Here is an 18,303-nt window from a genome sequence, read left to right as displayed (position 1 = left end):
CCCTTAGTGTTAAATAAAATCTACTGCTTGAGGCAGGGATAGCACTCGCCCAAAGATTCTGAGATCAACTCTGCAACCTGTGCTATTACCCAGCTAATTTGGGGGAAGGGCACCTCGATGGAAGAAAAGGGATAGCTCTGTAACAACACTTCTCTCCAGTACAGAACTTTCATATACATTTAAAAGACTGGCAACTAACAAGCTCAGCTAACAGATTAATTAATAAGCAGACAAGTAGTGGCTGAATGACCACCTGGAGGGGAAGGTTTAGTTTCCCTTGCAGGTTATTTCTCTTGTGAGCAGTCCAGCTGAGGCAAGGAAACACACATCAGCGAATGAACGTAACAATTAGTTGTTTCTTTTTTTAAAAAACCAGGTATTTTAGGATGACAGGGAGCAGTTGCCCCAATCCAAACATGTATGCACTCAATGTATTCTACACCACTACTTTCACAACACAAAATGAGCCTATCTGGTCTTTAAGGACTTACACAAGTGTTCAACAGTACTTGTTTCATTACGCTCTCAAACGTGTATGCATCTGCTAGCTTAGACCCGCTTGTCACACTCATAACCTTTAACGGTATTTCACATATGTTTTATCAGTCTTTACAACAACCTTAGAATGGTGGGCTGGTGCTACTGCCTCTGTGTTAGGGGTATATATAGTGAAAACACTGGTCAATTTGACAGTACAGTGGTACCTCGGGTTAAGAACTTAATTCATTCTGGAGGTCCGTTCTTAACCTGAAACTGTTCTTAACGTGAAGCACCACTTTAGCTAATGGGGCCTCCCGCTGCCACTGCACGATTTCTGTTCTCATCCTTAAGCGAAGTTCTTAACCCAGGTACTATTTCTGGGTTAGCGGAGTCTGTAACCTGAAGCGTCTGTAACCCAAGGTACCACTGTACAATGATGTATGAATACCACTGGGCAATCATTATGTATACCCCTTGAGCCATATCAGCAGTGAAGTAAGTTACTATAGGATTAAAAGGTTTATGATGATTTACCAAATCATAATTTCAATGGTGCCAAGTTCTAAAATGGTCTAGTGGGGCTCAAGTCCATCACCCCTAATTCCCCTGTCAGAGGCAAATGCCAATTTTAAAACATATTCAGGTTAATATCAATTCAAGCCTATTGATATCAGCAATGCTATCTCATTAAGCTAAATATAATCTCTTTCCAACAAATTATTGTAATAATACTAATTCCCCATAAAAGAGCCAAGGACATTCTTGATTCTTCCAGGATCTAGAAGCAGTTTTAGCTTTCAATGTTAGAGTATTCCTCCTCTAAGTAAGAGAAGCTGTTTCGGAAGGACTGAAAGGGAAGAGCAGAGAAAGCAATTGATAGCCCTTGCAACCAAAGAAAGAGGTAACCCTTAACCCACAAATGAGATTACATACGTATGACAAGATTTGAGGAGAATCTTTTGCCCTCTACCACATTCTGTGGTTTTTCTACATTTACATGGATTTTAGCATATATACAACCCTGTTCACAAGGCAATTTGTGTGGCTCAGAAAGGCAATGGGGGAAAAAAATAAATATGCCACTACCTTTCAGCATGAAACAACTAACATATTTCAATGTAAGTGACTAACATGTGTGACCTTAGGGTGAAAACTGAATCCGGCCCCTAGTCTCAGATTCCCTGCACTGTGAATGCCACTGATTGGTAGAAGGTGGTATTCTGCTTGACCTGCTCTTCTGCTAAATTCTTTCATCCTTGCCTCATCCTGCCATGCAAGCCATGCCTCTGAATTCACACAACAGGGTTTGAGAAGCTTTTCACATGCAGTGATGAAAGCATTAAGGTTATAAGCAGGACAGACAGCCAGGTGCAAAACAGTAGCTGGGGTGGCAGAGCCCATTCAAAATGATGGCTTTGAGGGGAGTCAATTACCTACTCCACCCGACAGGCCACACACTTGGATGACCTGAACGAAGTATACCTGAGTTACTATAGACCAGGGATTTTCAAATTCTAATGTGTGGGGAATGAAAAACTTGTGTTGTTGCTATAGTTAAAAAATTGGGAGTCAGAAATACTTGCTCATCTACTGCAAATCATCCAGCCATCATTCAAGAAGCCATTGATATATCCTGATCTACCTCCTGCCCACCTCAACTCTGAAGCATTTTTATAAAAACCATTGATCAAGAAGCAAGCAGTGTAGCAGTTCCAAGTACCAGATAGCTTTATCTTTTTAAAGAAAAAAAATATTCTCATGTTCATGAAAAATTGGGTATAAGACTAAACGTTACCTTGAAACACATTGTTCCAGGTGGATGATAAAAACAAGACTCATCTCTCAACAAGACGCATCAAGTTACACTTGCTTTTTATTGTTCTGGGACCTTATGGTGAAAGGTGGGTAAGCAATCTAATAAATCAATCAAACAAGCCCTTACAAAATGTTATATTTTGTAAATGAGTCAATTAACCAAATATCTGTGTAACAACAGTTTGGCAGCTCTACACATTTTACCCACTATCTTTAACTTAATCCCAAATCTTCTTTCTTAACTGCATTTTCTAATAGTTATTGGGTCATACAGTAGCTTGTCATCTCTTCAATTTTTACAAATATATATATACATACTAAAAATATAATATTTGACAAGGAAAATAACGATGGCATCTAAACAAGGTGAATTTAAAAGCGAGAAGGGGGGAACACATGGGATAAAGGACAAGCATCATATCTCACAAGTAGTGAAGACTTTTAAAATTGGAAACGTATGGATATATGGTTAGGAAGGGGGTTGTCCTACCAATGCTATTTATGAAGTGGAAAGAGGAAATAACATTTTTCTTGTCCTTTCCCATTATCCATAAACCTTGCTGCATGCACTATAGTGGAATCAGTTGCTAAGGTTCAGGGCTGGAAGGCAACCAGGCACAAACCTGAGCCCTTTCCAGAATAGGCGGGGAAATTTTTAAAAGAGTGGGAAAGAAAAAAAATGTTGTCTCTTTTCCTATTCCGTTCCTGAAAACTCCCCTCCTTCTGAAAGTTCTAACAGCACTACAAGGCTGGCTGGCAGCTTGAACTGCAGCACAGTTGGAGTTCCACACTTATCAGTGTGGAAATGAAATGGAATTACCCAAAATCATGGTAGTACAGTGGTACCTCGGGTTACGTACGCTTCAGGTTACATACGCTTCAGGTTACAGACTCCGCTAACCCAGAAATAGTGCTTCAGGTTAAGAACTTTGCTTCAGGATGAGAACAGAAATTGTGCTCCGGCGGCACGGTGGCAGCAGGAGGCCCCATTAGCTAAAGTGGTGCTTCAGGTTAAGAACAGTTTCAGGTTAAGAACGGACCTCTGGAACGAATTAAGTGCTTAACCCGAGGTAGCACTGTACTTGCTACATAAGGGGGATTTCCTAGGTAAATTAAGAGAAAACTATTTGTAAAATGTACCAACATCCTGTGAACTTCTAGGAAACTGAGAGTGCAAGTCTTTTTCTTTTTTTAATGGTACAAGAGGTTATAAGTGCTTGAGCAGGCCAATTGCATCTAACAGTGAGAATACTATAGGTGGGGATTTAGGTCAGGGTGGGGGAGAGATAAAGTTCAAACTCTCTTTTTACAAACACTGATGTCACTGGAAAAAGACTAGAAAAACACCACATAAATATCTGGACAACAACTGAGGAAAAGAACTGGTCTCCGGGTGGGAATGCCTTAAAATGCATTTGGCTGGGCAATAACCGTTTTCATCACTGGTGTTCTACTGCCTGTGAACACACACATCAGTCACATGCAACTAGGCAAAGACCACTGTACTTGCTTCATCCATGAAGATGCTGATGCCAAAGAGAATTTTAGCTCTACTTGTGTCAAGACTTCATGGAGACAGCATCCTGGTACCACGGAAAGACATACCTCTTCCAACAGAAAGGTAAAACAAGGGGGTTCCAGGCCACTTTCCAGTGGCTTTCCAAATTTCCTTTCCTTTATGCGTAGGATGCTGAAGCAACTGGATGTCCACAACACAGAATAAAAATAAACATCATTTGATTTTTAAATAGTCATCCATAAAGTATTTCAGGTTGTTTTACAAGTCATACTAAGAATAAACCCTTGAATCAAGGGTTTGAGGCCTGGCAAGTAGGCAGGGACAAAGAGTCTCATATCCTTATTTTGCATCTAAACTCATTTACTCTTATTCTAGATGAAAAACACTCTCACATACATATTAGCAACTAATAAATGCACTTCAGCCACAAGTAGACTGGAAAAAAGAACAACCCTGTTTAACCACCATCACTGTGAGGACAACACATGTTTAAATGAAGTTATGGGTAACTAATCTGTTCTAAAGGATCATGGGTATGCTCCATCCTAGGATTCTAGTACATACTCTTAGTGTTCTAGAACTACTAATTTTAGACTGAGAATATGGAATCAGAAATGCAAGATCTTTCAGATATGGTCAAAAGACACACTGGTACTAATCTCAGATTAACAACACCAAATTAAAGAATGCAATTTGAATTTATATTATATAGCTGTATATACAGATAAGACCAAGAAAAAGGTCTTAAAAGTTTGCAAGCTGTAGCTGCCTTCCCACAGTAAGCATAAGATTGTATGGGGTGGGCAGAAGCAGCAATGCCTGCACTCTCTTTTTGTGTTATGCCAAACCCTTGTGGCAGTCATGAGGTGACTGGCACAGTCAACAGTAAAATAAGAATATGTAAGACAATTCTCAAAAAACTTTTTTGGACAATATCAAATTCCAACATGAATTTGAAGTCAGTGGTGTCAGTGGCAGCATAGTTAGCTGGCAAGCTACATTCTGAAATGCAGATTGAGGTGTTCACTGATTTTTCAGCTTGGCCCTTCAAGATACAGGCCTCCCCGCACTTATGTGTGATCAACTTGCGTGCAACCGTGTATATGCTTGCTGCCGGGAAATAAATAAATAATTCGCTTCTAGCCTGAAATGGCAGGAGAGAGCTGGAAAGTCTTTGTGGCTCATAAGGAGGCCCTTCCCTGAGCCTGAAGTGGACATCAGTAAGCCTAAAGTCCAGAAAAAAGACCAGTGAGGGCTCCAAAATGGCACATGGGAACCATTTTGGAACCTGCTCAACAGCTGTTGGGTGGGAAACTGCAGCAGGCTCCCTGCAAAACGTAACCTCCGCCTAAGTTGGGAGCTGCTTGCAATTAGTTACTGCCCAGGAAACAATATACAGGCAGTGACTGCTTTAGGCACGTCCGATATGTGCATAACCGCACACACATGCATCACGCCAAACCCAGGAGTGACCCAAAATGTCACAAAAAGGGATGGATGCAGGCTTTTTCATTCGGTGTTCTGATTATATGCAATTTCACGCAAGCATGCAATGACCCAGAACACAACCCCTGGCCTGTATACTTTTAATATTGGGTTGATTAGTGCTGAGCTTTGCCCAACCCTAATTCCGCACTAACTCATCTCTGTTTTTCAACACCCTTCCTTTAAAACCAACTAGTATTGCCCTTCTTTTCTAAACCCTCAGAAGATACCCCATATCCCCAAGAAAACACCAAACATCAGAGAGATTAGTGGTCATGCCTGCCATACATTTCTATTTTGATATAAAAGATGTTCTATGGCACCTTAGAGACAAACAGATTCATTGAAGCACAAGTCTATGTTATCAGACACTGTCCTGTGTTTACTGTGATGGACTAGACTAGAATGTTTCCTACTATGGAATTTGTCCCAGTTTCTGTTCAGATTAAATGAACTATTTTGCCCCCTTATAACTGATTAGGATTAAAGTACTTTGTTATGGGGTTGTGAGATTAGCTATGCTGCACCTTCCAAGACTAGCCAAAATGTTTTTGCACTCATTTTGAACTGGGCATCTGCAACCACTGCAGGGCTAGAAGTAAAACAGACTCAAAAATAAAGACCACTAGAGCCTCAAGTGTCAGTTAGCACAGGCTAACTTTCACATCTTCATTCTCTGGCTGGCTGGGGCTGATGAGAGTTGTAGTTCAAACTATCTAAAGGAAAGCAGGCTGCGGAAGGCTGCCCTAGAAGATGATACAAAAAAGTAAACATTTTTGGGAGAAGTGGATAGTAGGAAGGAGAATTAGTTATTGAAATAAAAAGACTATTCTCAAATACAACAGTGTTATGAATGCCACAAGCAGACACAAACAAAAAAACCTTGACAAAGGGAAAGAGCTGGGAGAAGCACAACAATGTAGGAAGAAATGAGAACATTAACGATGAAGGTGAGAAATTTCAAGACCCAAAAGATTCAGGTAAGGATATTGAACTTGATGCAATAAACATAAAAAACCCACTAAATGGAAGGGGGAGCTGACATTTGAACCGACACACTATAGCAGCAGATGAAGATAAAAGTCTCCTCCTCAATGTGTCATGGGAGTAAAAAGAAGAAAACTACTACGTGCAGTTCAGTCTGGGAAAACCCCAGCAAATCTACAATTATCTATGCCTATTGTACAGTATTTGCAGTTTGTAAAATTCTGGATGCCCCATAGGGAATGAGCTATAAAATATTCAGATAGAAAGCTTTAGTCATTGAGCTACTAAAATGAGTGATAGAGCATATACCATGGATTTTTGCACACACATTTTGCAACTTTATCACAAATTATTTCTGGCTTGCATCTGAAGAGTGTGGCCAAACTAGATGCTACACACAGGTGTATGTAACTTCGCCCCTACATTTTTTAAAGTAAAAACACCCCCCCTAAAAGTAGTGAAATGGTGATCCTGGGGAGCTGCTTAACTCTAGCCCCACCAGCTGTTTTTTCACTCAAAATATAAATACCCTCCCAAGCTACTTTTGCACTTGTAATGGGACGGGCTGTTTTTTTTTGAGGGGGGAATGATGTCTGAGTGGGAAAATGACCTGAGGTAAAGGGTTAAATGGCCCCTACTCCAAGTTCCTCAAATTATACTTTCAGCTTTGTAAGGATACATTTGATTGGCTTTCATTTTTTTTTAATTTCAAAAAAATTATATGAAACATAATAAATGTGATATCTGATTTCAGAGTACTATGGTTGCAAAAACAACCATCAGGGCCAAACTGCAGAAATCAGTGTTTGAAATTCTCCAGGTGCCAGGTGCATTTTGCTACTGACGTAGGTCCAATTGCAACTATGTGGAGATATCTGGGTGCCAGGTTGTCAACCACAGTTTAGAAACCTCTGCCTTAGTCCATAGTTTCCACTGTGTATGTTTCTTCTTCTTGCATACTGGGACAAGTGAATTGTTATAAGAGCAAGGCACAGTCAAGCAACGTAGTTGAGATCACAGAATTGTAGTGCTGGAAGTAACCCCGAGGGGCATCTAGTCCAACCCCTTGGCGAATAGACATTCCATTGTGGCAACCGAAACCTAGATGTAAGGTGCCATTTGGTGCCTAGCTTATGTATCTGAGTATCTAACACTGGAAGAAATACCACCGTCGCTAATTTCTGTTAGCAAACACTCATAAAGGGTTGATATTTATGAGCATTTACTCTGAAATCTAAAAGGACAGTTTAACCATAACAAGGGGATGAATGAAAGGGTCCCTATCTCTTCACAGCAATGGCAAATTAAAGCACTAGAGTCAAGTGTTCAAAAGTTAGAGCCATAATTAGAGCAACACTTACAATAAAAATCTTCACTCCAGATCAGTGTTTCCCAACCTGTAGGTTATGACCCACAAGTAAGTCACAGGCTCTGTAAGTTTTCACAAAATAATTATTACCTTTATCCCTCTTAACCAGTACAAGGAATACCTCTTACAACATTTTGCTGGCATTTTATAGTACTGCGTTGGCACTTATAACGGAACAGCGGAAAGGCTAAAGTCTTACATTTTAACACTTGGGAATTACTCTATTGTGACAGATCCAGCAACAGTTTGCCACAAAGGTGTTCTAAGCAGCCCGCACATCAGAGGCAAGCTGTAATAGTAACTCACAACAACCCTTTGTACGAGCACCTTGTGGTGAACGACCGCTGGATCTGCTTCCAGGGTTAGTTACTTGTTAAGTCAAAGGGGATTTGAAGTTTGCTTTGTCAAAATTTGTCCACTATCCTTCTGCTGAAATAACACCAGAAATCTGAGTGATGTCACTCAAAGTTGCCTTTATCTGTGGAAAAAAGAAAAACAACACACCGAACTGTTGTGTGACAGGACCCTCAAACGTAAATTATCGGAACTGAAGTTATGAAAATTTTGGCTTTGTGTTACCAAAATTACTCAGTTACCACTGAGTATCCTGAGCTTCCTGATGAAGCAATATCTGTGTTGCTGCCATTTGGTAGTACATGCAAGACAGGTTTTTCAGCAATGACTGCTATGGGGACAAAAAAAGTAGCAAGCGATGTATCAATAAAGATTTGAGGCTGTGTCTAACAACTAACTAACTCTGCACTGACTTGCTCATTGGCAAAATTCGATTCCAACATCCCACTGATAAATTGACTTTATCATGAATAAAACTATTAAAAATATTCATTTGTTTGTTATCTCCAACACCGATTTTGTAACCGTATGTTTTTAGAACAATTTTAATAGTTTATGAAGCAATACCCTGCAATCCTATTAGTGTTCTTACATTCCCATTTTTTAAAAAAAAATTGTGAGTAACTTTGTACGTACTACACATATTTCAACAAATTCCACATGAATAGGCACATTAAGGAAATTTTTGCTTGGTTGCCTTGAGCAATGGTTATAGAATACGCAAAGCTGAAGTTAGACTGCACGAAACCAACAGTTGCCATAAGGCTCAGAGTTTATGTGACAATAAATTGATGGGTCACCATTATTTGGACTTGTGGTTCACCATATCAAAAAGTTTGGGAACCACTGCTCCAGAGCACTATATGCCAGGTTGTATTTGACTATAGAGCTCAATAGTTAAAAGTCCCAGGAGGCACGAGGGTGAGGGGAAAGATATACACTAATAAATAACAACACTAATAATAACTAACAGGTACCGTAACTACTACTAGACAAATAACAATAATAAATACAGTGGAACCTCGGGTTAAGAACTTAATTCAACACTTTGGACTTCCTGTCTATCCCGTTGTATATTCCTTTTTTACAAATGAATGTACAGTGGTACTTCGGGTTAAGTACTTAATTCATTCTGGAGGTCTGTTCTTAACCTGAAACTGTTCTTAACCTGAAGCACCACTTTAGCTAATGGGGCCTCCTGCTGCCGCCGGAGCACGATTTCTGTTCTCATCCTGAAGCAAATTTCTTATCCCGAGGTACTATTTCTGGGTTAGCGGAGTCTGTAACCTGAAGCGCCTGTAACCTGAAGCATCTGTAACCCGAGGTACCACTGTAACAGGTAACTACTACTAGAGTCTGATAAGCCAGGAAAGTCTAGATACTATCAGAACACACATATGATCCAGTGGATCCCATGTCATGCCTTTTTTAAAAAAAGCTGACAAGCCTAACTAACTGTGAACTGCATCCTGCTTCAAACTTCTATCCGCCTCTGTAAGGATTACAAGCCATAAATCCCTAAACATTAACTGTCATTCCTGCAGATACCTTCAAATGACAGTCAAGGTATTACAGCACACAGCAATACAAAGGACTTCCTGTATGTTTATGAACTGCCTGCACTTTCCCTCATATTCTCAGACAGAGAAATCATAGAATGATAGAGTTGGAAGAGACCACAAGGGCCATTGAGTCCAACCCCCTGCCAAGCAGGAAACACCATCAGAGCACTCCTGACATATGGTTGTCAAGCCTCTGCTTAAAGACCTCCAAAGTAGGAGACTCCACCACACTCCTTGGCAGCAAATTCCACTGTCGAACAGCTCTTACTGTCAGGAAGTTCTTCCTAATGTTTAGGTGGAATCTTCTTTCTTGTAGTTTGGATCCATTGCTCTGTGTCCGCTTCTCTGGAGCAGCAGAAAACAACCTTTCTCCCTCCTCTATATGACATCCTTTTGTATATTTGAACATGGCTATCATATCACCCCTTAACCTCCTCTTCTCCAGGCTAAACATGCCCAGCTCCCTTAGCCGTTCCTCATAAGGCATCGTTTCCAGGCCTTTGACCATTTTGGTTGCCCTCCTCTGGACACATTCCAGTTTGTCAGTGTCCTTCTTGAATTGTGGTGCCCAGAACTGGACACAGTACTCCAGGTGAGGTCTGACCAGAGCAGAATACAGTGGCACTATTACTTCCCTTGATCTAGATACTATACTCCTATTGATGCAGCCCAGAATTGCATTGGCTTTTTTAGCTGCCGCGTCACACTGTTGGCTCATGTCAAGTTTGTGGTCAACCAAGACTCCTAGATCCTTTTCACATGTACTGCTCTCAAGCCAGGTGTCACATGGGGGAGAAAATCTTCTGCAGATGGGCAGCATGCCATTCACATTCAGAAGCCATGGTGGCTTTGTACAGATCTCCCTTCATTGTCGTCTTGCGAAGCAAGCCCATAGGAGATTCGTTTTGCGAAGCACCTCCAAAACGGAAAACTCTTTCGTCTAGCGAGTTTTCCGTCTTGTGAGGCATTCGTCTTGCAGGGCACCACTGTATATATATGCGGAAATGGGCCAACCTACACTATTGTATGTTCTAAACTCTGCTAGTCAAGTGGGTGTAAACCTGCACTGCTATCAGCCTTTCTATCATCACCTTGGATCTAATGAAGAACCCTGCATGAAGGAACCAAAGAAGATGAAGACTCAGGCTTGTACCATTGTCATGCACCATAATCAATTAGGTCACACAACATTTTCTCCCATCCTCAAAACCAACTAGATATCTATGGAGCAGCATTAGAAATGCCCTAGGTGCCAGGTGCATTTTGCAACTGGCACAGGTCCAATTAGATTTCTAGATGCCAGGTGGGCAACTGACATCTCCACCTGGCTGGCCCATCCAGCTTTCTTAAGCAGGTCAGCAGAAGAGCTTATTGAATGCATTTATAGCCCACTTTTGTCTCCAGGGAGCACATGGTTACCCCCCCCTTCAGTTAAGCCCTACAACAACCCTGTGAGGTAGGTGAAGAGGCTGCGACTGACTCCAAGGTCACCTAGTGAGCTTCAGGACTGAGTGGGGATTTGAACCCTGATCTCCCAGGGCCTAGTCCAACACTCTAACCACTACACCACACTGGCTTCCTAGAGGACTTCTGCCATGGGGCATCTCTATAAATTAAGTAGGTAAATATGGGGAAAGCAGAATGTCACTTCAAGAAGTCCCTAATATTTTTGTTGAAACTTGAATTTGATTTATTCTGGATTGTTTTATTTGATGTTTTAATGTGTCGTGAACCACTTTGAGATTTTTTATTTAAAATATAAAGCAGTATAGAAATGAAATTATTAATAATTACTAACAAGAACAACAACTTTCAGTGGAAAAAATGGTGCCTATACATTTTGTTGTGGTGACCATAACCTAGGTTTAAGATGCTATTTGGCAATTAGCTTATACAGTGGTACCTCTGGATACGCACACCTCCAGCTGTGTATCCTTCAGCATGCGAATGTGGCAAAACCAGAAGTATTTTTTCTGGGTTTCGCCACACATGCATGCACAGAAGCAGTCCCTCCGGTTGCAGAAACTTCGGGATCCGACCAGAGCTCCGGAACGGATCCTGTCTGCAACCGGAGGTACCACTGTAAATCTGACTTTCTAACACTGCTACAGAGGAAACTTTTATTAATTACTATTTTATTTTATCACACTCATTTTAAAGTTTGCTTGATATTTGTTTTACTATTATATACAAAATGAATAATTTGTACTCAAAACTAGAGTAAGTTACATTTTTTTTGTAACTTTGAATAACCTTTGAAAAAGTGTGATATAAAAAGTTAAAAGCGTATTTTTAAAATGGAAAGCTTAGGCCTCAGTTACATTAGCAGATCACACATATCTGCACAAGCTTGAGACAAACGTTAACTTCTGAATAGAAAGGTACAATGAATGAGAGTTCAATCCTGCCTGTGTCAGGAAGTGACATCTGACTGTGAAGCCCCAAATTCCAGGTACCGGTATGTAGGTTCTGGTTGTGGCTATTCATGGTGACAGAGCAGGCTCTGACCCAGCCCAAAAGCACTCTTCTGTATTATTCATTCACATATTTGAGATATTAAGATGTTGTTTTCAAACCCTCTAGGCAGAAGGCAAGAGGACCACTGACCTAAAGGACTTACAAATTTAATGAAACTAGACAAAATTCAATTAAAAATGGATTTCAAGCATCCACCTATATAAACTGGAAGAACTTTCACAAGAGGCAGAAGGTAATCACAAACAGATTTCAAAGTAACAATATTCAGATTTTCAAATTGTTTTTCAATCCTAAAGACCATTATTCTGATCCCTCTGCCTTAGACACATTACTTTTTAAAAACCCTAATTAAATAAACATGCAAAGAACCAGCATCATCTCCAATTATCTTTCATTATTCCTTAGGCAATTTCACCTATAACCATTATTTTACACCAAGCCTTTTTAGACTTTTGGGCCATGATCCTAAACAGACTTGTTTTACTTTTGAGTTAACATGCATAGATTATGGAATTAAAACTCAAAATCCTTGCTAATCATCGTTAACTTGCAAGTTCACAATTCTCAGTGCTAAGTAAGAGATGATGAATCTAGGTAACTTTTAATTAATTTTCTCAGATCTATAAACTGATATTTCGGGGATTCCTGATTTTCAAGTTGTGGGACATTAATTAAAGTTATGAAGAAGTACCGGTACACTGTGAGTTGGTCCAAGCTTCTTCCTCACGTTCCTTTTCCCACCTTTTGATTACATACCTGGGTCACAACAATTGAACCACTCCACCAAAATACAGGCTGAAGGCATTGATCAGGTAACTGTCCCCCCTGATTTTCCATTCCTCACAGCCAAATTTTATAATAGACAAATTCTTATTTTATTTGCAGTGAACTATATATTGGGTGTTTTAGCTCTCCAGAAAAATCTACCTGTCCAACTGGGATGCTCTGTGAAAGTTTAAATGTAGGGCTGTTACTCAGCTAAAGAAATCTGAGTCCATTAACTTCATGTGTTTTAGCTCATTAATGACATCTGCATGCAATCTGCACACATGAAAAAGCAGTAGTTCTAAAGAAAAAAAGCATGTTACAGCCTGCCTTGAAAAGTGGTTGCCTCTCTTACAGAGAGAGGTTGGATAGCCCCCTATCAAGGATGCTGTAGCCATATATTTCCTGAAGCAGGGATTAGGGCTAGATGTCTTCTGAGGTCCCTTCTGACATACCTTGTTTTCAGGTGATGCAATTGCCTATGTCACAGCAAGTGTCATCTAAAAAAGGCATCCCCCCTTCACATAGAAAGGAATACCTTTTTGTCATGTGGCCTTTTAAAATAATTACTTGAACCAAAAACAATCAATCTGTTCTTAAAACCCACTCCCTATTAAGCAGAGGAATTATGTTCATTTATCAAAATGCTTTCCATTGAATACATTTACTGGGAATACTCTAACAGTAATTACAACAAGGAATCTTTTGAATTTAAGATTGCTTTTCAACTGATTTAATCCCAAAGTGGATGGAGATGTCAGAGGTACACCTTAAGTTAGTATTCCTATTTTTCCCTCAAAGTGATCACTGTCAATGGAATCTATAAAAAGCCCTATCTGAAGTGGTCGCCCCTTAGGCTTCTATTTCCTACCAGGAGCAGCTGCAGTGTGTAACTTGCTCTACTACGCACTGCTGCCAAAAGGATTCCACGACCTGAGATTTAACTCTCCCATCCCAGGACATGGGCACCAAAATTTGTCTGTAATACTCAGTAAAGCAGGAAGATCAAATCAAGGACGGCACTAGAGGAATGAATGCAAGGCCTTCAAATGCACTTGATTTCACATACTGCAGATGGATTTCTCAGTCCAAATCCAAATCATACTCTGACACGAATCAATGAGCAATAGCTAATATCTCTGGGTTCTGTAGTCCCAATCATTAACATGCATTAGAATCCCTATTATTCCCCTTTTAAAGAATGAAGGAAAGAGAATTAACCTAACATACACCAAAATCAAGAAGATTCACACTTGAGAGACTTAACATAGTCTTATCATCTGAAGCTTATGTCTCACACAGAGTTCAGCATGTACAGGATTATGCTGACACCATCCGAGCACAGTTGCATTAATGGTGTGATGTTACCTCTGAAGTAAATAATCACACACACTCCGCCCTTTAACTTCCAATCACTGTGAATCTTTCCTCACGGCTCCTAAATGGTAAGATATATACATACCCCTGACCCCTACCCAGACCCGAAGTGCTGAAAAGCAGTGTGTTGCTTACAATTCCTTGAGACAGGCTCTCCACTAGAAAAATCAAACAGGTGAATTATTATTTTATAAATGGCAAGCAACATATTCCAGAAAGCAAGCCAGCAAAACATACAGAGAAAGGAGGCATAGAGGCTTCTAAGTCAGAATATTGAGAGAAAGAAAATATAACAAGGAAGAATGCTGGGGAGAAAAAACAGAAAAATAGACAAGGCAAGATATGTGATGCAACATTGTCACTCACGTTAAGATTTTCTGCAGTGGATGCCTCTGGACTTATTTCAACGAGAGATGTCCTTCACACTCTGCACATAGGCCTCATGCTCAAAAGTGATGCTGCTGTGGGTTTTTCTGAGTTGTGAACACAGAGGTAGAGATCAGCTTTGGGTTTCCAAACCCTTAAGCTACAGGTATATATATTCCTCCTCGCTCCTGTTGACTAGGCTTGAAAGATGTCACGTCTTTTCTCCTCCTTTTTCTTTGCTGGTGAGTAGCTATAAATGGGAACAACTTTCACCTCCTTTGGTAATTAAGAGTTCCTTATTTTCTTCAAGCTAACACACACCCTATTAGAAATCTTAGGGAACAAGCATCTGTTTCGTTTATCCCAGGGAGTATTTGTTTTTCCTTTTAAACTGCTGCGGGTCCTCCTCTCTGACAGCTGTTTGACACTATCCCGTTTCCTCTGCCTGTCAAGCGTCCCCTTCCCCTTCACAATTGATATCTGACAGCAAAATGGGCTGGGGGGGCCTGCTCCTTCTTGCTTGACTAGCGTGAGGAACTTATTTATGAAGTCGGCGGCTCCAACAGGCCAGTGGAAAATCTGCTTCGTTTCCTTGTCGGCGAGCAGGTAGGTACCGATTTTAAGTTGCAGGAGAGAATTTAAGAGGGAAGTGGTGGCTGTGGCTGTTGTGGCGGCGGCGGGGGGGGGGCGGTTTAAAATAAAAATACGCCGGCGCGAGAGACGAGGTCGGTCCTTGCTCCCTCCCCTCTGGCGGCCGCTACGAGCTCTCCTTCCCGGCCGGGGCTCCTTTCCCTTCCATTCCGCCGAGAAGGGCCTTTCAATCCTCGGTCGGAGGCCGAGGCGGGCAAGAAGAACTTGCGGGAGTGGACAACTGACCCAGACGCGGGGCCTAGCTGCGCGCTGGCTGTCCTTGGCCTCTGCGGGGGAAGGAGGCGTGGGGCGGCGCGGGGGGGGGGCGCTCCTCCTGGGCCTCCGCCTCCCGAGATGATCCCCTCCGCGGCGCAGGGAGGGCTCTTTCCCCCGCGAGCCCGGGGCCCAGCCGGGGAAGGGAGCGAGGGAGCGGGAGGGCTGCGCGGGGCGGGGGTGGCGCCGCCGCCGCCGCTCGCTCGCTCCTCCGGACTGGCTTGCCACGGGAGGCCGCGGCGGCTCCTGGGCCTGGCGCTGCTGCGGCTGCTGCTGCTGCCCGGGCTGAGGCCCGCTCCCGGGGGTCTTCCCGAGCGGGGCGGCGGCTAGGCAGACCCTCCGCAGGCCCCGGCCTCGCTGCTGCTGCTGCTGTGCTGCTGCTCCTGCCGCCTGTCGCTCGCTCCGTGTGCTCCGGGGCTGCGGCTCCACTGCAGGCCCCGGCTCCTCCCCGGCCTCCGCTCCGCCTCCCCCGGCTCCCTCCAGGCCGCGCCACCCCCGCCTCCCCGCCTTAAGGTGGCTCCTCTCGCAGGAGGCGGCGGCGGGGCCCCGGCAGAGGGGAAGCCAACCCGCTTCTTCCCCATCTCCTGACGGAGGCGCTTCCGTCGCCTCCTTCGCAGCCTCAAGCACCCCTTTCCCCTCACGAAAAGCGCCAACGGCCGACACCCCCTTCCACCGCGCGTGGCCCCCCCCGGCCAGGCGACGGGGGGGCTCCGGATTTGCCGCCCTCGCCCCCCCCCCGGGTGTCTCCCCTCAGCTTTTCCCGCGAGTAGACTCGGCTCCCCGGTTTAAGTTTGAAACGTGCAAATGGGGGGTCGGAAGTGGGGGGGGGGACTGAGCCCTTGTCGTAAACGGGTAGCTCGTATTTCGGAGTTGTGCCCAGAACGGGGCAGGAAATACACCATCTCATTGTGGGCAGAGAAAACGCCGACGACGGTGCGCCTGAATGTACTTTGTAAAACCCGCCGTGTCTTTCCGTAAAAAAGGGGGAGCAAAATCCACTCCCTGCAGGAGCACCTTGTGGCAAACCATAAGCAGAGTTAGCTAATAGTTTAAGGGTGATTTGATGCATTTGCTTAGGCTCAAGTCAACATTTGCCCACCGCTGTTACTTTTCTGCTGAAGTTTGCGAGGGTGCGGAAAGCCATTTGCAACTAATATCACTCAAAGTTGTCTTTGGGCGAAAAGCACAAAAACTTTCTGGACTGTCATGTTGCAAGGCCCTCGAAGGTACATCGTTTGCAAGTGTGGTTCTCCAGATTTTGACTGTGTTACCAAAATTACTCAGTTATGACGTGAGTATCCAGACCTTACTGACAGCGCAATATCTGTGATGCTGCCATGTGCATGTGTCATTTGGACACGTGTCAGTCGGTTGTTGCGTGTACGTATCTTTGTGAGACGGCCTTTTCAGCATTGACTATCTGACAATCATCAGATCTGACATTGAACTACTTGTGGCAAAATGCAAGCTCAGCCATCTCACTGACGCTTGCCAAAATGGACTTTATCATAAATAAAAGTATTAAAAATATTCATAGCTTATTTTATTATTTTCACATATTTATACAAGAAGCAACAATCAATATTCAACCACCCCACCCCCACTGAAGCACAAAATTTCTACTTAATTACATTTCACTTTCAAGTTAAGTTTTTAAACAAAGGCATCATTCCACAAGTTGTAATTTGTCCTTTGAGGCCTAGGACATCGTTTTTCAAACTGTGGTCTTCAAGCTTCATTCAGGTGGTCCATTGTGTATTTGCATTACATATTCATATTGACTTTTAATTTTATTTCTATTGCTCCTTTTGTTTCTTAGATGAAGTCTATGGAATTCAAATTGTAATTCAATACAATGCTATACAATAATTAAAATCAGCAATAAATATTCAATTAAAAATCACACAGCATCTCACAGAGTGTGTTACAGTTGCTTCAAGAGACAGACAAATGATTACATGGTCCACCAAGAAGACCCTCACCAATATTCAAGTGGTCTGTGGGGGCATGAGAGGGAGTTTGGGAACTGCTGATTTAGGATAGAAGTCTCAGGTGATTAAAATAAGCAAAGCCAATACATGGGGAAAGTGAGGAACATCCCAAATTTTTGCCTGGATGATTTAAGCACAAAATTTATTTCAACAATTTAGCACAGACAATACCAGCAAGTGATAGCTGGAGAAGCAGCAAAAGTGTACTCTCTAATTTTTTATGCCTAACCCTCCATGCACCCATGTTTTGTTATGCCACCACATGACCATGGCAGCCATTTTGTAACTGATGCCCACAGCAGTCTCTCAAAATTCAAAAAGTGCCCAGTGGTCCAAAGTTGTTGACTCCTACTTTACAGTTACTTCTGCAAAACTGAAAAGCGCTCAGCAGGATGCTAAAGAGTCCCAGAGGATTTGGGATGAGCAGAAACTTAGTTTGGGGTTCCCATCCCATGTCCACCCCATACCTATAGATAGTTGTGGACCTGAGTGCAGCACCACTTGGAACACCTTATCACAAAACAAAACTTTAGGCCAAAAGTGATGTTAGGGTGTCTGATGAGACTGTCTCCTTGTATCTTTTATTTAGGATAGCAGCCCAACGCTTATTTTGAGATGAATAATCTCCAAATGCTGATTCAAAAATATGTTGGAGGTAATTGGTATGTTTAACCCAAGGCTGAATGGGATTTATCTGGGGACATAGAAAATTGTTGCTGTTTTTTCATTCAGACAGTTTGGGCAACAGGGAGCTGGGGGAGCTAGTACTGTAACCAGCTTCAGCCTTGTACAGCCACAGGTAGGATTTAGTAATGATCTGAAGGGCTGTTTTAGATCAGGATTCCTCAACCT

At 42.5% G+C, this 18,303-nt stretch overlaps 1 protein-coding gene across 2 annotated transcripts in view; it reads right to left on the bottom strand.

Moving 5' to 3' along the window:
• FOXJ2 (forkhead box J2) overlaps positions 1–15,524 on the bottom strand; it is a 31,454-nt gene extending 15,930 nt beyond the window's left edge. Inside the window, exon 1 of one of the 2 annotated variants that reach the window (XM_081207771.1) lies at positions 14,558–15,524. The gene's annotated coding sequence lies outside the window, so the exon portion shown is untranslated. The remainder of the gene's footprint in view (positions 1–14,557) is intronic. The other variant, XM_081207770.1, reaches the window with a different exon arrangement.
• Positions 15,525–18,303: the final 2,779 nt, after the last annotated feature.

The sequence above is a fragment of the Podarcis bocagei genome (genome assembly GCF_964188305.1).
Source record: "Podarcis bocagei genome assembly, chromosome: 9".
Taxonomy (NCBI): domain Eukaryota; kingdom Metazoa; phylum Chordata; class Lepidosauria; order Squamata; family Lacertidae; genus Podarcis; species Podarcis bocagei.
Note: the sequence above shows the minus strand (reverse complement) of the source record. Positions and strands in the feature narration are given on the sequence as shown.